Here is a 26,428-nt window from a genome sequence, read left to right as displayed (position 1 = left end):
TGATACTGCTCCTTCCAGAAGGAGCTTAAATCCTCTCCTCTGCAGTGAGGGCCAGATTTGATGACAGACTTCTAATGGGGTCTGGAAAGGGACAAACAATAACCTTGTAGTTGAGAGCCCTTGGCAGACACTACCTTAACTCAATCATCCAAATTAACCAGCAATGTCATGTTACTATCCTATACTATACTTCATAATATAATAAGATATAATATGGTGAGAAAAAAGTCTCACGTTTGTGGTATTTCTACCTAAAATCCATAACCCCGGTCCAATCCTACAGTGGATATTTTACAATATACCTGACCACTACTCTTGAAAAAGTGTCAAGAACTAAGAATCACAGATCGGAAGAGACAGAGAAGATAGGGAAACTGAATGCAACAGGGTATATCAGTTTAGATGCAGGGACATAAAATTTAATTTTGTTAAATGTACTATTGTTATGCAAGAAGCTAATATCATGGGAAACTGGGTGAAGGGTATATGAAACAGTCTATGCCTCTCTATTGTCAACCTAAAGTTATTTCAAAATGAAAGATTTTTAGGATGACAGATTAAAAATACCAATTGTTTTATAGTTAAGTGCTTTACAAATGTTAATTCTCTCTATTTTCTAGAATTGTATCTTATTTTTAACCTGCAGTGAAGAATTATCTTTCCTGATACCTCTTGCAAATATTATATTGCTATTTAGAATTCAAGTTTTTTTTTATTTTAATTTTAGTGTCTTATGTTTAGACTGTATCATTCATTCCCTTGTAAAAAAACATCAAGTGAATACAATTCAATTATGTAAAGTATTATATGAAGATGGCTCTAAATAGTACGCTACGTATAATTGCAATTTACACAAGATGCGCTCTGAATCCTCCTTTCCAGAAGATGTAAACAAAATGACACTCTCCGGTTAATACTCAGCTTTTCAGAGATTGCATCAATGATGTTGGGGAAGGATTAAGGCATTAGAGACTAAAATCTGTCAAGTGTGGCCATGAGATTCACTTACTGAACCATGGACATACTTTTATTTTCCACAAAAAATTCACATCTAAAAATGAATGCTGCACATGATTATTAATACCAACAAAGACAAATAAAGAACATGTTGATTGAATACATTCTGTTGTTCTTGTTTGTAGTTGAGGTCCTGAAATATTATTCTATTAAGAAAGCATGGTAGGATAATATATTTTCCAAATTCATTTAAAAATTTCACAAAGGGAAAAAAAAACAAGCAATATGTTTCATTTCAATGTATTATGTAGCTGGATACCAAGAAAAGCCAGATGCACAATAATTTCCATGCCTGAGACACTTTCTAACCTGCAGATGGTTAGTCCCATCCCACCTTCAGAAAGCTCCTTCTGTTGAGACAGTTATTTGATTTAATGGCTATTTTGTGTATGTTTAGATTTGAAAATAATAAAACAATTTCCTCATAAATCTTAATATTCCATATGAAAGGAGCAATATTTACCTATTAGATATTAATAGTAATCTATACTATAATTATACTGTCTTACAGCCTGAAGATTACAAAGTCTATAATGTGAGGCTCAATTTGCAGAACAGAATTCCATAATAAGGAATGGGGGTATTTATTTTATTTTTGTGCCTGTGATGATACAGTAAAAAAAAGGATGCAAAAAGGTACAATTAATCTAATAAATATTGACTTAGTGGGACCGGAATTTTAGAAAAGCTGAAGGCTGAGCCATTTATACGTAAAGTAATAGATAAGTTACTTACCTGTGTTATTTGGGAAAAGGGTATGAGAATAGGAATGAAAATGGTTAGATGGTTAGGTGTTTAAATGGCATGTATGAGAGGCAAACAGTATGAAAGTTGACAAAGATAAAAAATGAAAAAAACATTGGAGGTTTTTGCTTGAGCGATTATGGGACCTTTGATACAAGAGTTTTAATAGATCTGTAAGCATGTTGGCTAATGAATGGTTAAGAAGCCAGAGGTTTGCAAAGAAACGCAGGAGCAGGCAACTGCTTTGGTAAGTGAGACAGTGTAGACAAGGACAGTTGTCCTAACTCCAGCATTCCTATAACTTGTGATTAGGTTTCAGGGATCAGAAATGACCCAATATTTTATTTTATTTTATTTGCAATGAAAATATACAAATTTGTTTTATTTCATTTTTCTTATTATTGCCTACTTCTTTAAACATTTGCCAAATTTCTACTGTGTACAGATTATAGTCTTGGGCACTATCAGTGATACTAAAATGAACCAGATATGCTCTCTCTCCTTAAGAAAATAATATTTTTTGAAAGGGATTTGAGACATAAGGGCAAAAAGTTTAATGTAAAGCAGACCAAGCTTTAAAGTACAACATAAAATAATTTCTTACGTGCTCGCAAGAGGGACAGTTACTTACAGAAGTTGGTCAAAATTAGATTGGGAAAAGCTTTTAAATGAAATTTATTGTCTAGGCAATGAGTGCATTGTTTAGTACAGTAATAAGTGCTTACTCATGAAGAGTCTAGAAGATAGAATTCATCAAGATAAACATGGTATCCCTCTGTCTCTCACTACTAGAAGAATGAGCTCTTTTCAGAAGTTTGCATTGCCTGAAAAGTTAAGATGGGCTTTGCTACTAAGGCAAAGCAACTGTCTTTGTGGTATCCTCAGTAGTACTCTGACAGAGCTGACTCTGACTTTGAAACAACCTTATGGAGTGCTAATGAAGTAAGCTTCCTATAAGAGAAACATAACCCTGGCTCTAAAACAGATGACAGGGTATTATTTCTGACATTCCTGAGACAATGTATTGGAGCACTCTTCTAGATCCCAAGGTGGGAAAAATAGAACCTGTGAAGGTTCTCTGGAGAAGATGCCCTACTTTTTTTTTTTTTTTTTTTGGCTGGGATAAATCTGGGGACAGTTCCCAGCAGTACTGTGATTAATGTTCTTGGAAAGAATCATCTATATATTGATCCAAATAAAGAATATTTATTTTAAGATTGGCATCTAACTACACTTTCTGCTCCTCAGGAAAAAAAAAAAAAAAAGCAAAAATGTGGTGTCCTTCTTGGAAAAAGGAGCATATGTTTCTCAAAACATTTAGCAAGCTTCTGTATTATCTAAACCAGGAGCAAATAAAATGTAATAAACAAAATATGCTCTTTTTTCTCCTTATGATATGAAGTATAAATGTTTAACATACAGGCATTTTTGAAAGGTAAATCCACATTATTATTTTAATGTGATATATAAATAAGTTTATTTATAGCATTAATGTATAGTGACTCATATTTAGATACACGAGGTCTAGTCTACACATCCCTCCCCTAGTTATAATCTGATATTTTCTTGAAAAAAATGAAAAGAGAACACATCTTTCTTACTTCTGAACAATGGAACATGAATTTCCTCTACAATGGAGCCTCTGAGGATTTGGTAAGAGCAGTTGAAGAGCTGTGAACTGCACTTAAGGATCTTTAAAATAAGTCTTTAATAAATGGGAGTCATTCTGCTGCTTCAGCTGTTCTTAAAGATAGCAGCCCACAAGGGGAGAAAATACAAGAATGAGTGAATGCTTAATAAATATTTGTTGAATTGAATTGAATAAGTAATTGATTATTCCTCAACCACAAAAGATATGCTAGAGCTTTTAGAAGGAGGTACTACGGCAATTTTTCTTGATCCACGTAGCATTCAGTAGAGTGCCCAGCGAGTAGAAGGCCCTGCCATGGTAGAGCGATGTGCCTCAGCACAGAATTTGATATGGCACAGGTGTCTGAATACTCTTCAGGGAAGATAGTTGCTGGTAGTACAGAAGGTTAAAAAAAGTATATTTTTAAACTAGAACAGAGACAGCAATTTCTGACCCAGAATCTTAAATCTATTATGAATGTTTTCTTTTCTTCCTTTTCAGGATGGGAAATGAGACAAATTCCTCTGAAATGATCAAATCTTGGGCATCTAGGAAAGAGCCTGTAATTGCCTTTCAGCACAATAGTGAAAAGGTGCTCCTGGTCACAAACTCGATTTTGAAAAAAACAAAACAAAACAAAAACTGAGTGCCTCGTAATCTAAAACCCAGGCACTAACAAGCAGATAACATAATGACACCAGCAGAACCATTTAAAAAATGTTATTTTCTTATTTTTTTAAGAGGAGGAAATATTATAGATACATTTTCACCTTTTTAGGCGTGTTTTCTTTATTATATTCATTATAATTCATATTTTTTACATGGTATAATGGCTGCCCAAGAAACATGTAGGGCAGTGCTTCTCAAGACTGAGATTCTGGGCTGAATATTTCTTTATTTTGAGAGCTGTCTTGTGCATATTAGAATGTTTAGCACCATCCCTGATCCATGTACACTAGATGCCTGTATTAGACCCTCCCAGTCTTGACAATCAAAAATGCCTCCAGACATTAGTGTGGCCCCCGAGGGACAAAATTGCTCCTAGCTGAGCAGTACTGACTAGCTAACTGATAAATTACCTGTGTGTAGTTCTATTTATTTGTGTGCTTGTAATACAGTCCTAAAAGGTAGGGGACAGGTAATTTCTATAAGATTATATTTAAGGACCATGAGCTTTCTTTGCTTTATATGCTTTGAAAAATTAGCCAGTTGCTATTGTGTTAATATTTATTAAGCGATTACTCCATGAAGTTTCTTTTTATGTCCTTGTAAAATAATGCAAGTTCCTTTTACGATGGACAATTCACTTCAGGCACTGAACTAGGGTCTTTACACAAATTATTTAATACTTAAAACAAAAAAAAGCATTGTGCATGGAATGTATATTTTGCAGTTAAGGAAATTGGTACCAAGAGGACTTAGGTTGTCCAAGATAAACCAAAACAAAACAAAACAAACAAACAAACAAAAACCCCAAGCCAGCTCTTATTAAAATAGGTAGCCTTTCTTTGGCAGTACAGTACAGTTGCATGGTTTAGGAAGCTGGGAGAAAATATTCTATCATATCTATATTTTTATAGGCATAGGCCTCTGATATAATAGTTAAACTGCTAATATTTTAAAGATTTCTCAATAGCTTGAAAACTTTCTATATTGAAGTTTTAAAATAACGTAATATTAATGATTTTTTCCAAACTCTTAAAATTCTTCTTAGTGTCCTTCTAACAATATCAACTTGGGTAAAAAAAGAAATGTCCCTTTATAATTTTTTGAAACCTCTGTACTAAAACTATATTGTTTGTGTATTTGAAGGAAAATATTATATTCTTCATTTGTAATTTTATTTCTTTGTCATTTAGTAAATGTTTAACTTGCTGATTTATGAAACTTTCTTGTCTGAAAGAGCCAAGCTAAATTGCAATTGGCAGTTCTGTAAAGGAGTCTAAATTATTTTCTTTCATGAATAATATGAACAATTGAAGTGTAATTGATGTTCATTAAAAGCCAATGTGGATTTTTACAAGAACATAAATAAAAGCTCTTTTCTAAAAAAAGAAGCTAGTTTAAAAAAAGTGATTTTGGTGGATATTTTTTTAGCATAAACATACTATTTTATCTAATCTCTGAAGATTTTGAAGCTTTCTTGGAGTATTTTGTATAGACATATAAGGTAATTATTATATTTTGTTGAAACAACATGAACTTTTTTTGACATCTTAACATACCTGAATTTGCAAAATATCTTAAAATCCCTGGTGTATTTGAATTTAATAAGGAGAGATTTCTTTTTCTTACATGTAAATAAAAATCAATGTGAATTATTAGTAATAGCCAAGTGTAATTTTGCCAAATTACTGTTATTATTTATACAGGTAATGCTATAATAGATTCAACAATTTATAAAATTTGTTGAGACATCAGAACATGTTAGTACTTAAAATTTTGATCCTTGAAATATCAATTTATGTGTTAAATAATTTAGGTAATAACGTTAATTGCTAATTGTAATTTTTTAAAATGTGATTTAATTTCTGGACAGAAGTCCAAGAAAGACATGTACTTTAAAAATATTTTCAGCATAACTTTTCTATGCTGTCATGTTTTAACAAGTTATTTGTTCTTTGTTTTTATCTTAATGCTATGTGTATACATAAACCATTTTGAAAGATATCAGATTTTTAAAAATACATACGAATGTGACCACAAAAATTCTTTATACCTATCAAATAAGTTTATCAGTTCAAAGTAGGTTCTTAGCCCTTTCTAGGTATTCAAAAACTATATGATTAAAAAAAAATGAGAATGTTAATTATACATAGTTGTAGTTATTTCTATCTTTGCTCAGGATATTTCTGCCTAGTAATTATTTTTTATCTCATACACATATATCAATTATATCCATATATAGTTTTCATGGTCAGGCATTTTATACTTCACAATATATGCAATCCAATAGTAGTATTTCTTCTTTTTTGTATTTGTATAGCCATAAAAATATTCTGAAAGTGTTAATCAGTGTAACCTGGTTTGAGCAGAAATATTATCATAGGATTATATTTGGTTATCTTCCTTTTGCTAAGCATGAAAAGTCCTTGATATTATATCTTTTAACTGTGCATTTTAAAAATGAGCAAATAGAAAAGGGTTCTGAAGTTTGCCTCTGTTGATGCAGAAAGTAAGCTATTACTAATACATATATTCAAACTAATCACAATTTATAGAATTAACTATAAGGGAAACCATGTAGAATGACATTTTATGCCTTTGATTTCTTGTAATTTGAAAGTGAAATGTTTTTCTCTGACATTACAGAGGATTTGTTACCAACTTTCCATTCTTCAAGTTTAAGTTGCAAGTTTGTTTGGTTTATTTAAGTGACAAATGGTAGGAGCCTGATAATTTTTTATACCTAAGAATCCAAAGCTAAAGTGAACCAGAGATTTAAAGCAATCATTTAGGTAATTGAAGTTCAAATCAGAAGATTTTGAAAGAAAATCCTGTTATTCACATCAAGAGAACACACTGAATAATATACATACATTTATATTCTGAAATAAACAATGTAAAAACTTGTTAGACATTACTTTGCCTATTTTCCAGAAGTTTACTATTTTAACAGACCATGTACTAATATGGGAAGGTATGACAGATTTAGAATAAATTGAGCATTTATGATCCATACGAAACAACAAACATTTATTATCTCATTATTTTGTGAGTCAGGAATCCAGGCATGCTTTAGTGGGATCCTGTAGTTTGGAGGCTTTCACAAACCTGTAATCAGGGTATGTGCTGGAGCTACCATCATCTCAGCTCAGCTGAAGAAAGATTTACTTCCAAACTCACTCACATTGCAGTCAGCAGGCATCACGTCCTTGATGATGTTATCCAGAGATATCAACAGTTCCTTTGCACATGACAGTCTCGATGGGCAGTTTACACACATGGTTTTCCTTAGAATGAGCAAAGGAGAAAGAACCAGAAAGAGTGAGTAAGACAAACGCTGGAGTCTTTTGTAACCTAATCTTGGAAGTGACATCTCATTACTTTTAACATATTCTGTTCTTTAGGAACAAGTCCCTAGGTTCAGACCATACTCAAAGTGAGGGCATTACAAAAAGGTACAAATACTCAGAGGCAAGGGTCACTGGGGGTCATTTTGGAGGCTGCCACCACACCACCTGTTCTCAGTAGGATATGCTTGTCTCATCTAAACCTGGAATGTTTCCTCTTCTCTCTTTTTTATGGCTGTGTTGTTCCTCACTCAATAATCATATTTTGTTTTCTCCCTTCACCACATCATTTTCCCCTGTATTTTGAAAGTTTTATAACCACATAATGTCATTTGTCTTAAATGTGAGATTTAGTAGGTAAATTCCTTTGTTGAAAGTGATACTCTTGGCCTCATGCAAAGTATAGTATTAGGAAATACAATGGCTGTGTTACAGTTGGGCTTAAAATGAATTAAGAAAATTAATAAGAAAAATTTGCCTATAACATTATATTATTCCCTAAACGCACACAAAATAAATGCCTGAAGAGATTTAAAAGAAAGGTGATAATTTTGATCAAGGCATTTATAAATATGGCAAAGAACAAGAAATAGTAGAATACTGAGCAAATTAATGTAGTACATCAAATCTTGATCACCGAATGTGATGAGGGAAGGTATCCTCTTATGGGCTGCTGTCCTCAACTTATAGAATTAAGTGATTATTATTTCTTACCAACTTCCATAAGTTTTAATTTCCCTTGATGAACTAGAATTTATTGTTCTCAAAAAGTTTTCTTAATAAATGCAGTGAGATTGGTAACTGTGCCAATTAATTAGTCAAGTACATATAAAATCCCTTGTGTTTGTTTAATTTGATCTTTAAAAAAGAATCAAAATAAGATATGTAAAGAGGTATAATGTGTAGCAACTATTTTTTAATTTCAAAATTTTATTTTTTAAAAAAGAAATGTATAGTTTATTGTGCTTTGTAATCAGTATTGATGAATGACATTCTGTCAGCAAAATATATTTAAACTAACAGAAGTCCTTAGAGCAGATGTAGGACAGGAAGCTAATAATTATCTTTGAAAAGTCAATAGCTATGTAAAGTTACACCCTTCTAAAATTGCCTACTATTTTCTTCAAATATAATCTAATCCAAAACTATGCTCCTTATTACATTTTATTTATATACTTTTGATAGATTTTACCTTATTTTGAGTCATCAACAGTAAGCAACTCACAAATCAATACACATTGCTTATAATAATCAAGACATATTAGATTAAATACAACTGTAGCAAATATCTGTGTAGCACTTACTGTGTGCCATAAATTTTTCTAATTTACTAATATTAATATATTTAATTTTCAGTATAATGTTTTGACAAAAATGCTGTTATCCCCACTTTTCAGGTGAGAAAACTGAGATACAGATATGTTACATATTTTACCCACAGCTTGGATTATGAACCTATGAAGTTTGACTTCAGAGTTGTGCTCTAAGAAAATGGTGACTTAATTACAGTCACAGTGGCTGATGTAAACCAACAGCTCTGGTTACAAGCACCGTGAGGGCAGAGGCTTTGTCTGTTTTACTCTCCACTATACATTCAAATAATTGTTGAATAAATAAATGAATAAATGAATGCATCAGTGTGCCATATGACTAGCTGGGGCACAAGTTACTGAATTCAGGAAGCCTAAAGGCAATGATGATCCAATTATCAGTCATCCGAGACATTGTTTTGTTAATTTCTGTAGGTGATTATTTTCAACTAGCTCAAGGCTTGTGGTCTCTGCAAGGTCTCCATACACAGGGTCTCCAAATTCATCTTACAGAAGAGCTGCCTCTGAATCAATAGTAGTAAGATGAGGCAGAACTTTTTTTTTTTAACCACACATAGCTTAATCTAACTCTGTCTTCACAGTGTCTCATAAACTTGATTGTGTGAAATAAAATTTTACTTGTAAAATGATATATTTATTGACAACTTACAATAAATCATTCATAGTAAGAAAAAAGACATCACATTGTCTGGAAAGAAGGGCAGAGATTAGTGTCTTGTCAAATCAACTTTAGGGTGTACCAAATGGTACAATTAGAATACACTAAATTTAATTTGCAAGATCTGAAGTAGTTCTTTGCTGGGAAATGCTAATGCTTCTCCTTCAACATTTAAACAAAAGTCTTTTAGAATTCAATTATTTGGTAAACACAGCACTCATCTTCTTTTGCTCAATAGTGGATATCTATGTGTCATGTTGACATTAATATAAAAACGTCTATTTGGCAAATCCTGTTTCTTTTTATTGTTTTCCTTGAGCATTCACAAGAGCTCATCTTCCCTTAGTCATCACAAAAGGAGAGTACTGATAAGTGCCTTGTGATGTGCCATGTGGGATACTGAGAAGAGTAGGAAGTAACCTCAAAGAGGTTTAAAAGTAAAAATATATATCAAAAGTTTAGAAATAAGTGTGTAAGTGTTATCAAAAGTGAAAAACGAAGATTAGTATGTAATGAAAAAAGTTGGAAGGATTTGTGAAGGAGATGGAAAGTATGATTTTTATCATGCATTTAAAGTATCAGACTGACATGGGGCAGGAGAAAAGGTGTAACTATAAGATTTAACTTAGTATAGGGTTGATGTTGGATAATGCAGAGATAAGACCGGTATACTTCAAAGGGCCTTAAAAAGGCCAATTTGACCTAGATGTGCAACACAACAGAAAAACATTATAGGTATTTTTAAGATTAAAGCAGAATTGAAGGAGATTAGTCTGAAGCGTAATAAATGATGGATTGTAGGCAGCAGGTTTAAGAGATGCAGAAGCTATCTAGAAAGAGAGATGCTTTAGCCTTTCTTATGAAGTAATGAGGGTTTGAGTTTCAGAAATCATGATAGTGTATCCTGATACGGCAAGACAAGTATTAAAATATAGGGTATATATGGTAAATATGATACTTTTTTACAGGATTCACGGGACTTTGTAAATTAGTTGTATGACTTCATTTTTTAACTGGTTATCTAGAAGGAGAATGATATCAAGGATATGGTAGCTCATTTTTCTTATTTCATTGTCCACCTTTATACTGATGATGCTGGATTTTGAGCATAGACCTACCCGTAATAATCATAAAAGCTTCTTATGGGTAACTCACGGTTTTCAGCCATGAACTTACAATTTTCTCTAAAATCTGCTTCTCTTTACGTGATAGAATTTCCTGATATCTCATTCTCATTCCTGCATGTGCAATAATTTATCAGTGATTTCCATTATTCCCACATTTCTCCCAAACACTAACATCCCTACTTTCCAACCTTCTATCCATTGCTGCTTCCATTGTTTGGACCCTCACTCTTTCTAACCTAGACTTATACAGTCTGTCCTCACTCCAGCGCAATCTCTAATTGCTACAAATTATCTTTCTGCATCTCAGATCTGATCATATTAGGCCCCAGCTTATAAAACTTGTCACCCTATTGTCCACAGAATAATTACTAATTCCCTTGGGGCATGAAGGATCTTTTAATATTTCATGCATTTAACAAATGCATGCACTGAAAACCTAAAATGTGCCAAGCACTACCTAGCAGGGTTCAAGGAGAGCAAAAGCTGACATGGTCTGACTCTGTGGAACTTAAAGTCCAATTGCGGAGGCTGACATTAATCAAATAATTACACCAAAAGTGTAAAATTGTAGTTGTGAGAAGTGTCACCTAGCAGTTTGCAAGATTGTCTAATAGGGATTTTACCCAGACAGAAATGTCAGAGAGGACTCTCTAATGAAGTAACTAACGAAGTAACCTATGCACTAACATCTGGAGGATAAGTGGTGAAAGTAGAGAAGAGTGTGGTTATTATAAACTTGGGCTCTTGGGAGAAGGTAGGACTTTTGCAAAGTCTTGTTGCATGTGTATAAATGCTGTGTAAGAGGGACTTTAAAAATTTCAATTAGCCTGGACTGCAGAGAGGGTGTGGGGCTTAATTTCACAAGTAATACTCAAGCAAGAAAATAGAACACACAAAACTTTGTTGACTGGTGGAGACTAGTGAGTATGTTCTAAAACATTGGAAACTAATCAGAAGTTTTATGTAGGAGGGTGGTGTGGTGAGAATGCATTTAGAAAAGAACAAAGGTAGTAGATTGGTAGGGGGCAATTAATCTGAGCAGACCAAATGAGCCACACTGTGTTGTGAATGAAGGAAGAATATGGATAAAAATTAGCAATAAGGATAAAAAAAGACAAAAAGATGAGTGGGAAACTAGGTCATAGAGGTTGTGGCAGAAAGAAATCTATGACTGTTATATGGAATTTAAAATCCTCACCCATTGGAACTATCATGTTTGCTACCTAGGAAACACAGTTTTCTCAGGAACTTTACCATACAGCTCAAAAGTGATCCCATTGTTCCCAGAGGTACCATATATCACATTTTCTTCAAGTTCAATCTGAGGACTGCCTATATTGGAATAACCAAACACAAACAAAAATATTAGGAGGACAGGTGTAGCTCACAGATTTTGCATTTTAACAAGTCCTCCTGGTGGTCCTGATAAAATCTAAACTCTAAGCAACAGTGGAAATATATTGAAGTATGGATTTATTGTCAAAAATGCTCAAAGTATTGCACATACAAAAAATGCTCATGCTCAAAACATGTCATGGTCACATGAAGTATTGAGAAAGCATTGCTTATAAATATAGACTTGGAATTCAAATCATAGTTGAAGTGCTTGGCTGGGGGATATTGTGTAAGTTATTTAATTTCTGTGGATTCCAGTTAAAAAAAATTATGTATTGGATTTTTCAAGTTTCCTCCTGCTTCTCAGTTAAAATTATGTTCCCTATCCTTCTGGGTTTTTGTACCTCATCTCTGTGAGCAGCTTGGGGGGGAATCCAGAGGCTCTCTGAATCCCATCAGTTAAGACCTCTATATCTCCCACTTAAGCCATGGCCTCTCTCGTTAGTGAGTATAAGCTCAGATAACAGCTGGGTGGCCTGTTCTACTCTCAGGGAGCAAAATCCAGCCCATAATCTGAGGAGTGCTTAAACTAGATTTGGTGCATAACCCATCATGAACCAGGAGATTCTCATCCTTTATTCTGATTATTATATGTTTCGCAAATGCTTAATTCTCACCCAGGAATTCTTAGCCATTTCATAATAAAAAGAGGTAATACATCTTTGACAATATATATAAAATATGAAAACTAGCAAAACACACACACGCACACACACACACAATTTATAATTGGTTCAAAAGTGTCAGTAGAGCTGAGTTAAGAGTATCTACTTGTCATGAAAATTCAGCTTGGGGTCTACAGCAAAGGAAGCTATAAATTTACATGTACCCGTTAAGAAAACTGAATGGCATGTGTGTGCCTTCCTAAAACTCTAAGGATTATAGAGAGTCAGTTTCTTTTCTGTTTATGATAACAGATTTGGATTTTTAAAAAATATGTATAGTAAAAAGTTAAATATTGTCTTATCACCTATGATAATGAGCTATATAACAATTGATAAAATTTAACAAAATATAACATTATTTAGATATAATGAAACCGTTGTCATTTTAATCAGTGCTACTGCAATATTTGAAATACAGTGAGGAATACAGTCATTTATAATTTCAAATGTAATAAAGCACGTTCACCCAAGTCATCCTGAACACTGTTCTTCCCTGGATAAAAATTCTGTGTGAAACTGACAATTATGCACATGGAAAATCTTTATGCTGGGTTACAGTGTCCCCAGCAGGTGGTTTACTTATGATTAATGATTTACAATTCTTGAATATTCAGATTGGTAAATGTGCTGAAGATTTTTAATTGCCAGACTCTTTTCTTAGCCCCAGCTTGCCGTATGTATGACAGCTTGCCTTCATTTTAAACGTGTTGTTTTTGAACATGATTTAAAATGGGTGCCAGAAGTATGAGGTGGCTTCGTGCATTAACTGTTACGAGCAAATGCCCTGTATAATCTTTTCTTCTGTGTTAACAAAAATAAAAATAAATTATTGTTTTATGTTAGCTTGCTCAGTAAGTTCAGATTTTAAAAAGGCACTTACTACTGGGTTCTTAGATCTCTTCCATTATAATTTGTCATGAATTATATCTTAAAGTATAATCAAATGTCTATGTTATTATAATCTGTAAGATACTTATATTTTAAAATAGCTCATCAGGAGAGTAGTTCAACTTTAATAATATTTGGCAAGGCTAAGAGGATAAAGAAAAGCAATAAAGAGGTATACAGATTTTTAATAATTGGCTTATTTATCCTAGAAAAGATACAATAAAGCAGCGTCTTGATTTCTGTTTTAAAGTACGTGAAGGCTTGTTTTGGTTAATGATGAACATGAGAATCCATAGGGAAACTTAATGTGTCAAAAGAATACTATTCTTAGAAGACTTTGACACCTATTAATTATCATCCGGGAGAAGTCATTTAAACATCTCTAAGTTTTTGTTCACTAATCTGTACATTGAAGCTAAAAATATCTGTCCTGATTATATCACAGGGTTTTAGGAGAATCAAATTACTCTATTTTCTGCTGAATTGTGGGCATAATGTGGGCAAGGATTAATTTACTTTAATTCCCTGGTAGAAAATAGCCAATTCAGTGTTTGTTAATAAGTGAATGACTCAAATTAGAACATAAATGTAAAAGCAAAGTTTATATGGTAAAGCATTATTTTGTGAGTTTTATTAGAGAAGGAAATTTTAATTGGCCTAGGAGAAATCTTTGCTATCTTTTAGGACAACCATTGTCAGTTATCACTTACAGAAACTCTTATACACCTAATAACGTGGTAACAATCTTTTTTGGTTTGTTTTGCAATCTTGAAAAAGGAAGAATCGACTGTATTAAGTGACTGTCTTATACATTGAGAATATATTTATTGAGTTAATGAACAAATGAGCATGGATTTTGTCCTCATGAACTTTAGTTAGTGGTAGAGAGAAAAAACAATTCTACATAAATAGTTTTATAATCACAGTTGTGATCAGTGTGGTGTGCAATGGAAGCTTAACAGGGAAACTAACCACACAGCTTACAAAGTGGAAGACAGTGTACCAGGAATTTTATATATGTTGTTTTTATTCAACATTTAATTAGTGTATACTTTGTGCTACTGTTTGACAGTAGGGATACATGAGTAAGCAAGATAAACAGACTATCTGAGACACCCTATGCCTATGTATTGGCTCCATTACACGGATGAGGAAATAGAAGCCTTAAAAAGTTAGGTTTCTTGCCTAAAACTACACAGAGAGTTAATTAATTGGGACTCCAAACTAGGTATGTTTGACTCTAATATGCTGCTTCCCCTCCTTCATTTTAGACACTGAAGTTGTAAAAGCGTTGTTTAGGGGCTCTTCTATATTCTGGGATTCAGTGTATCCAGTGTGAATGACACAAGTGAATACAAAAGATTTATCTAACTCCGGTGTTATGTTGTGCAAATGTCATATGTCTATTTCGTTTCGTGATGCTGCCTTGTCTTCTACTTGTTTCAAATTGTGCCTCCTAGGATTATATATAATATGTTTGTATGGTTAAAAGTATAATCTGCCCAAATGATTGTTTGCAGTATCTCAGGGGTCTAGTTGCTTGAAACAGGTCTTAAATTCATCCTCTATGTGAAGTTTTTTTCTTTGAGTCAGGTTGCACTGCTGATAACAAAAGTTTTCCCATAAATTCTCATCACTACTGTAAATATTTCAGTGATGTCTTGGCTTGCTTTATTTAGTTACGCCAATGCAGCTAATGATATGATTTATTTAACTCTGTTTTTCTTTTATGCTTATCCTCTATAGTATTAGCACAGTGCCTTGAATATATTAACTCAGTACACATATATTGAAACAAATTAGCCTAATTCACAGAAATTATAATTTTATTATTATTCTCTTCCAGTACTTAGAGAATCAACACTTTTATAAAATATCCTAGCGTTTTTCCTTAAACACCTGTAATTTGTCAGATCACATTTTCAAAATAATTATTGGTATCAAAGTTTAGCAATATTAGAATGCCGTTTGGTAGATGAAATTGGTGGTGGTGGGGTGGGAGTTATTTATATTTTAAAAATTATATTCACATGTACGGTCATATACCTTCTTTCTGTATCTTTTCACAACCTAATTCACCTTTCTTATGTGCTCACCATAATGTTAGTAGCATGTTTTTGTTTTTCTTTTTGAATTAAAGTAATACTCCTCAGTAAATATTTTACCATAATTCAGGCATAAATCACACTAGCAGTATCTCTTGGCTAACTTCATATGACAAACTACAAAAAAGTTATCTAATTTTCATAGGTGATTTTGTAGTTTGATTTTCTTTAAATAATAATTTGTTGATTTACAATTTATATTTTCGTTTCAACTGGCCATTTATTAAATGCACATACACATGTATTTGACTTAGGATAGTGGGCATTAATCACTCTATAACTTGTGAGCAACATTATTGCTGTTAAGTTCTGCTTTCTACCTTCTGTATATCGTAATTGTTTTGTTTCAGTTGTTTTTAGCAATTTTTGTTAAAATTATGCACTTTCATATTAAAGCACTTAAAATAGCAAATAATCATAGGAGGTTCTACTTTAAATGTATTGATTCTTATTGTTCTTGACTGCATTGAGACAAGTTCACTTATTTCTCTACCTGGGAATTAAATGTTGTCTTTACTCTTCTTTAATTGCTATGTGCTTAATTTTCTTCCACTGCAGGAAACCCAGCTATTTATAGGTTTAATTTGTATTTGATTTTCCATCATTTGATCTTTACTGATCCATTATAATATGTCATCCTTTTATGATTTATAAATTGTGTTCTTACATTTATTACTTCCAACTACTTTTGTTTTTCTTTATGCCCATTTTTAATAAGCACTTTAGTGTACATAAAATATCTTATGATCTACATGAGCAATTGGCAAAATAGCTATTTATATTCAGGTTATGATATGTCTGAACTATTAGTTCTGTGATTTTCTCACAATGAATTATTAATGTGGGAGGGAGAAGGGGGCAGAAAGTGTCTTTGGGATTAATTCTGTGTGTGTGTGTGTGTGTGTGTGTGTGAGAGAGAGAGAGAGAGAGAGAGAGAGAGAGAGAGAGACAGAGAGAAGCCCATCAACTTATGTTTATCTCAGAGTCTAGCATTATAAATGTTCAGGGCAAATGTTTCTTGAATACAGGTGACTTGTATTTACAAATCTCTAGCATATGTGATGGAGGAACTGAACCATGTGTTTTCTGATTAATATAGCAATACACACATTTAATGGTTTGGATAAAATGAGAAGGTACATAAAATTCCTAATATCACGCTTATGATAATCAAGTGGGGAAAACAAACCTGGTGTCAAATAATTATAATTATTCTCAAAAAGTTCAAATTAGAGATACACAAAGTTGCTTCAAAAAGTTCATGGATGGGCCGAACCCGTGGCGCACTTGGGAGAGTGCGGCGCTGGGAGCGCAGCAGTGCTCCCGCAGCGGGTGCGGGTTCGGATCCTATATAAGGACGGCCGGTGCGCTCATTGGCTGAGCGAGGTTTGGCTGGTCACAAAAAGACAAAAAAAACCACAAAAAAAGAAAACAACAACAACAACAAAAAAAAAGTTCATGGAAATATTTGTATTATGTTTACTTCCGTTTTTCACAAACTTTTTGAAGTACACTCATATACATTTTTAAGTCGTACTGTAAAGATATGACTAACTCTAAAAGAATAGTGAAATTGTTCAGACGGGACCCTTCACCTACTTCTTGAAATGTAAATTCATGATCTCTGTTCTGTCAAATTCATGGGTGTGTTGTGCAGATAAAATTGTATAATGCATTTGTCAATGCTTAGTAGACTGTAAAGAAATACATGACTGCAATTGATGTTGTATTTGGAAGTATTTATTTTATTCTCTAAACACTCTTTCTAGGATTGAATGCCGTGTAAAGACTAATGTGGAGTCTTCTCCACTTTGAATTCAACTCAAGTCTCTAACTTCTTGAAAGCTCAGGTTTCTCATACATAAAATAAAAGTTAATAAGACCCTCCTTGTTCTTTTGTGGAGAAAGGTACATAATATTATGGGTATGAAAGGGACAGTACTGTATTAATTGATTTATAAAACTGTTGTTTTTCCTCAGTCATTAAGTAACTCTTTCTGGAAAAACATTTTCACTCATTGGGTGAGCACCTTGAGCACATAATATTTATCAAGTACTGGTAACTTGGGATTCAGAGCTAACAGAGTAGGAGCTCACAGTTTGGGGAGATAAAGTTTAATCAGTGAAAAGTACTTGGAAGTAAAGACAGGATGTATACCTCATTCGGACCTGGTATAGGAGTACAGTGGTCATAAACTGCTTTCGAGGAGAGATCAGTCATCAAATAGTGGCTTCTAGGCTGTATAACGAGATACGTAGTAACAGGAAGCAGAATCAAGGTAATAAGCCAAATATAGAGATTTATGGAGCGAGGAAATATGAAACCTGGAGAACTAAAGAGGCCAAATAACTGGTATTCTAGGTCAATTATTTAGTGGGGTGAAAATTCTCATATTGAATTTTTACAAACCTATATTTCTTAGGCAATGTACATTCTTTAAAGTATCCAGAACCTTAAAACATTAAGCCTGTATGGAATTTCTGGTTAACTCAAGTTCCTGTAACAACTTTTTTTAGATAGAAGATCTCATTTCTTTCAATTTATGATTAATTTGAATCTAAATATTTTAAACATTTATACATTGTTATTAACCATTTCACTATATTAATACAAATGTGTTTGCTTTAACTTATACTACATAAAAATAATTAAATAGGACTTTCCTTATTAATATCCCTGTGAGAAGTAATAAATATTTATTCATATTAAATATTGTTAACATTGTCTTATTCTTTTTTAAATTACTAAGGGTTTTTTTAAAAAACTAATTCGAATGATAGGTTCTGCAAATAATTAAACCAAACTTTATTTTTCTCTCATAGCACTTTTATACTGCAGACATTCAAATATGACATTAATCATTCTTATTAGCTAAACCAAGTAAAATAGGCTCTATAACATATTAGCTGTATTTAATAATTTAGACTCTACTTTTTTACAGGAATACCATTCTTCCTGCTTAACATAAGATTGTCAATAAAAGTATTTTTAATGGCTCATTTAAAACGCTTTTTTTTCCTATTTTCATTTGATAGCTGGCATAGTGAATACTGACTGAAAGGATAATCCTTATAAAATTAAAAATACCTATAAGAAGTTTTGATACTATCAATGCAATTTAACAATAAAATTTTTAAACATTTGGTTTTACTGAAATGAGACATGATGGGTTCACTAGAGCTGAAATGAACAAGAACGTTGTCTTTCATGGTAAGATCATGAGACAGTTAACAACAATTTAAGCAAACACTAAGTATTTTGTTTATTCATTGTTTTAAAAATGATATGCTTTATAAAATTGTGACCTTTTTAAATGAGGTTTTTGACATTCAGTGTAAATAGGAGGTACCAATACTTATTTTAAGGAAATTGGTTTAAACTAATTTGTATATATTCTTTTATAACTCAATTTGTTTTGATTTTATTGATTCAATGCCAAATTATTATAGGAATAAAATAAATCTCTATTTAAGTATTTTCTATTTAATAATGTGTACATTGCCACTCTACCCTTCACAGTTTACACTCCAGAAATATGGAACCACCTTAGATCATATTCTTCCTGTAATTTTGCCAGAGACCTCTGATTTGGACTTAAAGTTCCATCTCCTCCATAAAGCTCACTCTTCCCACCACAGAAAGATTAAGCACTTCTTCCTTCCTATTACTTATTCATATTATGTCACTTCCAAATTTGCATGCATTAGGCTCTCATGTAATATTTTTAAAATTCTCTGGCCCCTTGCTAGACTAAAACATTAAAAAAAAAATCTGCACAGCATCTAGCACAATGCTGAAAAATATTCATGTCACCAAATTAAACTGATATTGAGAATTTAACACACCAGTTAAGCACCCATGTTTGACATTGTGCTAGGACCTTTGATTATATATAAGCATATGAAATCTTATCCTCATATTTTGAAAGTTCAACAAAAATTAGGTGGTAAATAGAAGAATTTGCATTAAGACCCTTCCTTTGTCAAAAGAAAGTTACATGGACATTTAATTCAGAAATAGAATAAATTTAAAGCAAATTTAAAGAAAACAATTTATGAAAATAAAAATAAAATAAAAATTTCTCATAAATGAGTATGCAGTTAATAACTAATTTGTCACTGAGGAAATGAGCAGTTTTATAGATTGTACATATCCCTTTGAAAACTTTATTTTAAACTCACTTCCTGAAAATGTTTAAAATACATATATCTCTAAATTTTGAAGAATTTCCATTATACCTAGACACATAAATAAACATAAGGATAAAAGTTTGAATGATTTTTTTGTTGTTGTTAAATTTTTCTCTGGAACTTATATTTGTGTAGGAATTTACATTAAAATTTTCCATTGAGTTATGCAGGTATTAAATTGTGTAAAGAACAGAGATACTAAAATTAATATATGTCATCATTTTGAAATGAGAAATCAAATTATGTTTACAAAGAAAATAAAAGGAAGTAGCTTTCGAATGTAATAGTAATGAAATAGATCATAGATTGCTTCTAAAAAATAACTGGATTCCAATAAAATATTGTCAAAATACCTTTCTATTTATTGGCCATATGTTTAAAATATTTGGATGAAATGTCTTTTAATGCAAACACATAACCTTAGAATGATGTGTTGATTCATATTTTCTTTCTAAAGGATAGCACTTTTTATCTCAATGATATTAATCTAAACTGTCTGTTTCAAATCTCTCAGGGTATGGACAAATCAATGGGCAATCTCTGGTTATTTATTTTATTCTCTAAATATTTATTTTTATTTTTAGAGGTATTTCTGCTTTATATTTTGGATGACTGACATTTCCTTTTATGAAAACTATGGTGTGTTCAAGTAAAACATTCCATTTTGTATATACATGTATGAGCTCTCGGAATTCTTCTTACGTCTTTCTGTTTAATTTTATATCAGGAGCCATGGTACAATTTTACGTCCAGGAAAATTCCAAACTTTGCTACATTTTTTTAGCAGCCATCAATTCTATGGAATTCAAAATTATAAAGTATACTCAAACATTCTTGACTACAGTATTTTCATCTACTGGTTTAAGGGCAAAATTACAAAGAATAATGAATATGATTTGAAGTAAGTGAAAAAGAAATTAAGATATGTAAGTTCAGTGAAGGGCATGAATTACAGAAAGAGTCTCTTCAAAATTAAACCGATTGGCATAATTTTAATTTGAATCTGTTTTGATTTGACCAACATTTGGTTTATTGCAGTTATGAGTTCAACTTGACAGGTTAATAAAGTATATAGCTTGAAAGGACTTTAAAAAAAAAACCAGAACCTCTCTTTTGTTTTCAGCTTTGTTTTGTGTATTTCCGATACTGGAATAATAATCATCATCATTAACCTTTACTGTAGTTGTATACACGTGCAATTCCTGTAGTAGACTGTGGGTCCCTAGTAAGAGTAAAGACTGTGTTTTAGATCTTTTTTCCCTGACACTGCCCAACATATAACGCCTTACATATTTTCTACACTCTAATGCTGTATGATGACTCAAATGCAATCCAAAAGCACTCCATATTAGCATCTCAAAAAACAGAGTGATTAGCCTTGCACTTTTCTCATTATTGATATATTTGAGTTTTTAGTTATCTTCCTACATGTGACATAAATTTTCCAGGATCCAGGTCAATTCACGGATCTTACAAAACCCAAATTTAATTTTATGATTTTAGGAATATATTGTTATAACACCCTTTTATGTGATGTTACTAGACATGTTTTAATAAAAGTACAATGGTAATACTGTAATAAAGTGATAGCAATACTGGAAGGTGTATGACTTAGATAAGACTTGCCATAAGCATAAGGAAAAGTAGAAGAGCTTTAATATATATATATACACAGGTGGATAGGAAACCAACAGCGAATTGAAAAATGCAAAGTTTTGCTCACAAGGTGACCTGGGAACAAGGCAGTCAGATGGGGTGAAGATTTTGCTGGTTTAATAGTAAATAGATATACATAAATAATTAGTTTGACAGTTTTAATGACAATCCAGCCATGGGAGAAGAGAAATCTACATATTGAAAGAAAGCGTTTAGAATGTTGACTTGCAGAATGTCAGAGGTAAAGAGATACATTTAAGTGGAGACAGGCAGCTTGTCTAAATATGGCTAATATTAAGTACAGATGATTATTGCATTTGAAATTGAAATTAAAAATAATCTCTGATTCACTTATTTTAAAATTGCCAAGTCCCCTCAGCTGCATATTTCACCAGGTGCTGGTGCAGTTGGAGCAACAAGCATATCCAATGATTTAAAAATAACATTCACGGTGTCACCTGATGTCACTCCAGATAAGAAATGATGTTCCCAATCAGTGAGAACACTCACTGGTATTCATCCTAACACCTCCTAAACCTGTGCTACATATTTATATCATGAATTTTAAAATGATCTTTTGGATCTTGAACATATTAAATAGATTAAGCTTTCTGAAAGGTGTAAACACAGAAAAGAAATGGAATACTTTCATTTTGGAAATGGTACGCGTGTGCAAAGCTCCTTTTACATGAATGAGTTTAGAGAAAATAAAGATGCTTTGATTTTTTTTCCTCCAAAATAGTACAGACTGAGTTAATATTAGTGTAGTATTCATGAGTTCTTGTTCAAAAAGATATTGAAGTTCTACATTTTCAGGCTTCTCTAGTACACAGCCTCCTCGTATATGGTTCAGATTTGGGGAAGGAAGAAAACATTTATCAAGGCACTCAGGCTAGCAATGTGCTAAGTGCTTTGTGTACATTTACTTTTCCCAATAATGTCCTATGATGAAGGTATTTTATCTATTTTATAGATAAAGTAACTGAAGTCCTCAAAGGTTAAGTTGATTTTCCAAGATCAAAAAGAAACTCGAATTCTACAGAAGCCCAAGCTCTTCTATTTATGTGCCTAAATATTTCTGTAAAGATTGTTTCCCAAATTTATATGGAAAGAAATAATAAAATAATTTTTAAACTTCATTGATGTTACCTCCTGTCAACTGCTCCACGCATTTGACCTTACAGTTGGCAAATAAAGCATCCAGGATCACAAATGCATTTATTACTATAGCTAAACTCACACACTGGATTTCTTCAGGCATCTGTACAAAAAACCGGCTTCCCTGAAACACGTCGTTGTCCACTACATTCACTTCCCCTTAGTCTGAAAATGAACCTATGATTTAATTTGTAATAGTCCTGCCTCTGTACTATCCAAAATCTTTGAGCAGATCATGGATAGGCATTCCCTAATGTTCTCAAGCAATTCTGGTTAAAAATGTACTTGACAGGATCATAGAAAATAAAACACAAAATAACAGTAAATGAACGTGAAATATTCAGTAACACATCATAATTATTGTGATGATATTAATAAACTTTTTTACCATCTTTTACCTTCAACGGTCATGGAAACCTAGGAGAAAAATAGATATCAAAAGGAAATAAATGGGAAAAATCTAACATTGATAAAATGCTGTTTTAGAAGTTTTCAAAGAAATGGAGACTTTGGTGTTATTAACTTGTAAGAAGCACCAGTCACTTCATTGTGATCTATGTGGACGATCTTTTTGGTCTGTTGAGCTTTATGTACACAGACTTTGGTCTCGGAATTTGGATAATCACTTCTAGCATCAATTTCCATCAAATATCATAAATACAGGTTTTTTTCTGATTCACGAATTAATGCATTAGAGAAGACAATTGATTAATTACTAATTAATACATTAAAGAACAACACTTTCATAAATCTTTTACCTACTCCTCCCAGTTTGATACTGATTTTGTTTCTTAATGAGACTATCCTTTAGTCTAGTCATTTGCGTTAAGCCTGTCAATCCACTCAGTTTTGTTCACATTCAGCCTGTATTTCTTCATCTTGCACACAGGTTTTCACAAGAAGTGTTGCCAGGCTCCTTGCTGAGTCCATATATATCAAGGTGACTATATATTCTTGGCCTACAAAACTAGAAGTGTCAAGATATCAAATAAGGTAATAGGACGTGATACAATAAAGTTTATTTGTGCTTTTTCCCTTTGACTAGACCAATAGATATACAGAAAATCTTGCTTTCTTGCTAAAAAGATAGAAGAAAAAAAAAAAAGGAAATTAATGGCAAGACAAATATAGGAAATTATGAGATCCTGTTTCAATTTATATTCCATTAAATAGTAAGAAGATTTTTATTATGAATCTTCTTGAAACTGAAATGATCTTAGCTTTTTTTCCAACAGCTATTTAGACACAAGCTTTTCAGAAAACTGTAAAATTGTGCAGCTTTCTTGTGGGCATGGCCTTATTAGCAGTTAGAACCTTTTAGCAACAATACCTTGGTGATAATGCTACCTATTTTTTCTTGAGTGAATAGTAAAAGGACAGAGATTATTTTCCATGCGTGAACTGACATCTTAGAGTAGAATTCTGCAAGTTATTTCTCATAAAATCATATAGTATATCTCTTGCTCAGCTTCTGTATTTTAGGGATGATAGCAGAATTGAAAAAAACTGTATCTGGGATCATAACTACCTTTCTATAACTTTGTTTTAATGGAAAAATATTCCCTAAGATTATAAAAAATCTAATTGTAAGTTATTTTTGGAGCCATAGCCTATTCATATTTTTTAAGCAATGTATATCAACTTTATATTTCCAAATGAGATTTAAGGCATTTGGGCATAATTTGAGAATGCCTATGTAAGGATTGATTTACAGACTGATTATATTCTTAATTCTAAATTCAGAGATTATAAAGTGCCCCAGAAAGCCAAATCCTTTAATACAATAAATATAGTTTTTCAGATTGAAAAAAAGCTATCAAATATAAGCTCATCATCACCAATTTTAGGTAAATATATAATTGCTCTGGTGGTTGTCTCAGTCAACATAAAAAGCATTTATAGGAAACTTTACACATTTGCCTGTCCAGGCAATTTTCTAAATAATAGTTATTCTGAATTACTATTGATAACACAGGCCTATAACCTAGTCACCCTGGTTGCCCATGAAGCTCAGTATATCTTACCTCATAGTTTTAACTTACAAAAAATATGCTTTTAAGTCTAAAAACAGTGATTGACTTGAATATCACGGAAACGTTTGTGTAAAATGTAAGATTACTTTACAAACCTTGAAGAATTATCCGAATATCAAATTTGAAAGAGAAGAACATAGAATGCAAAGGAGGTAATATAGTGATGGTTTTGAATTATTGATAAAAGAATAATACGATATAGGGCATATAGAAAGAAATAGTATCACCCAACAAAGCATATGTTTACATAAAGTAGAAACATTGTTTCCTAATCAAGGAGCATTTTTATTTGCCTTTGTTCTGTTTTGTATTTATTTATTTTTGAGTAAAATCTAATGGATTGAGAATTTCAGCCACTACTGAATGTAATGCCCTAGGAAATAGACTCCAAAAATACACTGACCTTGTCATAACCTAAAATGTTCACTTCAAAACTGTTCAATTCAAAACAGAACTGCACTTTCTATGTCTCAGAGGTACCCACCATAATTTTAGGTAACTGTCACTTTAAAAGTAGCCATCAACTCTGCCTAAATATACATTATTTTTATATAAAAACCCTGGTATCTTCTTTCAACATGTATTTCAAATGGAGCTAATACAGTGAATAAGCCTTAAAAGCAACTACATTTCCCTGTTATGCTACTGTGAGAGAAAATTGTAGTCATTAGTCAAAAAAGTGAATAAAATTGGTTATATGCTACATAGTGACCTTGATATTGATTTTTTAAAAATGTTCTTATAACCTGCATGATACCAAAACAACTACTGTTCACAGCCTCATCTCTACAAAGAAACTATATTCCATTTGAAAAAACATTATACCCTTGACAGTTAAAGAAAGAACATATTGGCCAAGAATATTTTAGTAGCTGGGATGATAATGGATGTAAAGATATGATATTATGGTAATACAACTACATATAATTTCAGGCACATGAATTCTTTTAAATTTGTCTTAAAGTTCATGGAGTTATGAATAAATAGGTATGCTTACAAAATAGTATTATCAGCTTGAAATATTAACAGTTATAATAGAGACTGATATAGTAAACATTATCTTATATTTGTTTAATTAGTCAAATTTTGATTAATAGGTTTTTAATGTATGCTCTTGTTTTTAACACCTTGATACACACTAGAAATCCACCTAGGTTTTCCAAAAAAAATACTTGTATTTTTTTTTTTTAAATGTTGCCTCCAAGCCTTAGGCAGCTCTAGGTCTTTTCTAGTTCTTGAGATTTTAGCTGAGAAAAGTGGCATTTAATTTCAATTTTGATGATGATATTCATGATGTGATCTCTAGCGTAACATAATTTTTTGTGGGAAATTTGGTGAATGTTTCTTCAGGATATAGACAAAGACCAATATATTCAGCATTCCATGCCACTGTCCAAATTGACATAGTCTATCAACACCAACACATTTAAATAGAAAGTGAAAAACACAATCCTTTTTATGTTTGTCTCTGTAATGTCAAACATACAGTTCAGAATTTTTGGAAGCATTTCAGTGTCTGACAAGTTGGACATTTAAGGTATGTGTTCATAATCTGGTGATAACAGTTATTGGCCATATTGGCCATACCAAAGAAAGTAATAGTCATATTAAATTTAAATCTCCTCAGGCAAAATTATATCTGGAATATTGTGTCCAGTAATTGGACTTACCTTTTGAGAGAGGCATTGATAAACTGGGGCACATCCGTAAGAAAATGACCAGAAAGGTGAGAGAACTTAACACCTTGGGAAGAATACCAGGCTTCCTGAAAAGTTCAAATTTAATAAGAGAGTGGTTGGTTAGGAAAAATATGGTTA

The 26,428-nt window shown here is 32.2% G+C and overlaps 1 long non-coding RNA gene across 2 annotated transcripts in view; it reads right to left on the bottom strand.

Annotated features, from left to right (window-relative positions):
• Positions 1 to 26,428, bottom strand: part of LOC134361955 (uncharacterized) — a 63,357-nt gene that overhangs the window by 8,301 nt on the left and 28,628 nt on the right. The window contains exons 3-4 of one of the 2 annotated variants that reach the window (XR_010021508.1): positions 26,282 to 26,376; positions 7,166 to 7,344 (exon numbers count right to left, since the gene is read on the bottom strand). This is a non-coding gene — a long non-coding RNA (uncharacterized LOC134361955). The remainder of the gene's footprint in view (positions 1 to 7,165; positions 7,345 to 26,281; positions 26,377 to 26,428) is intronic. The other variant, XR_010021509.1, reaches the window with a different exon arrangement.

This window comes from Cynocephalus volans, chromosome 1 (assembly GCF_027409185.1).
Source record: "Cynocephalus volans isolate mCynVol1 chromosome 1, mCynVol1.pri, whole genome shotgun sequence".
Taxonomy (NCBI): domain Eukaryota; kingdom Metazoa; phylum Chordata; class Mammalia; order Dermoptera; family Cynocephalidae; genus Cynocephalus; species Cynocephalus volans.
This window is presented reverse-complemented; position numbering and strand designations above follow the sequence as displayed.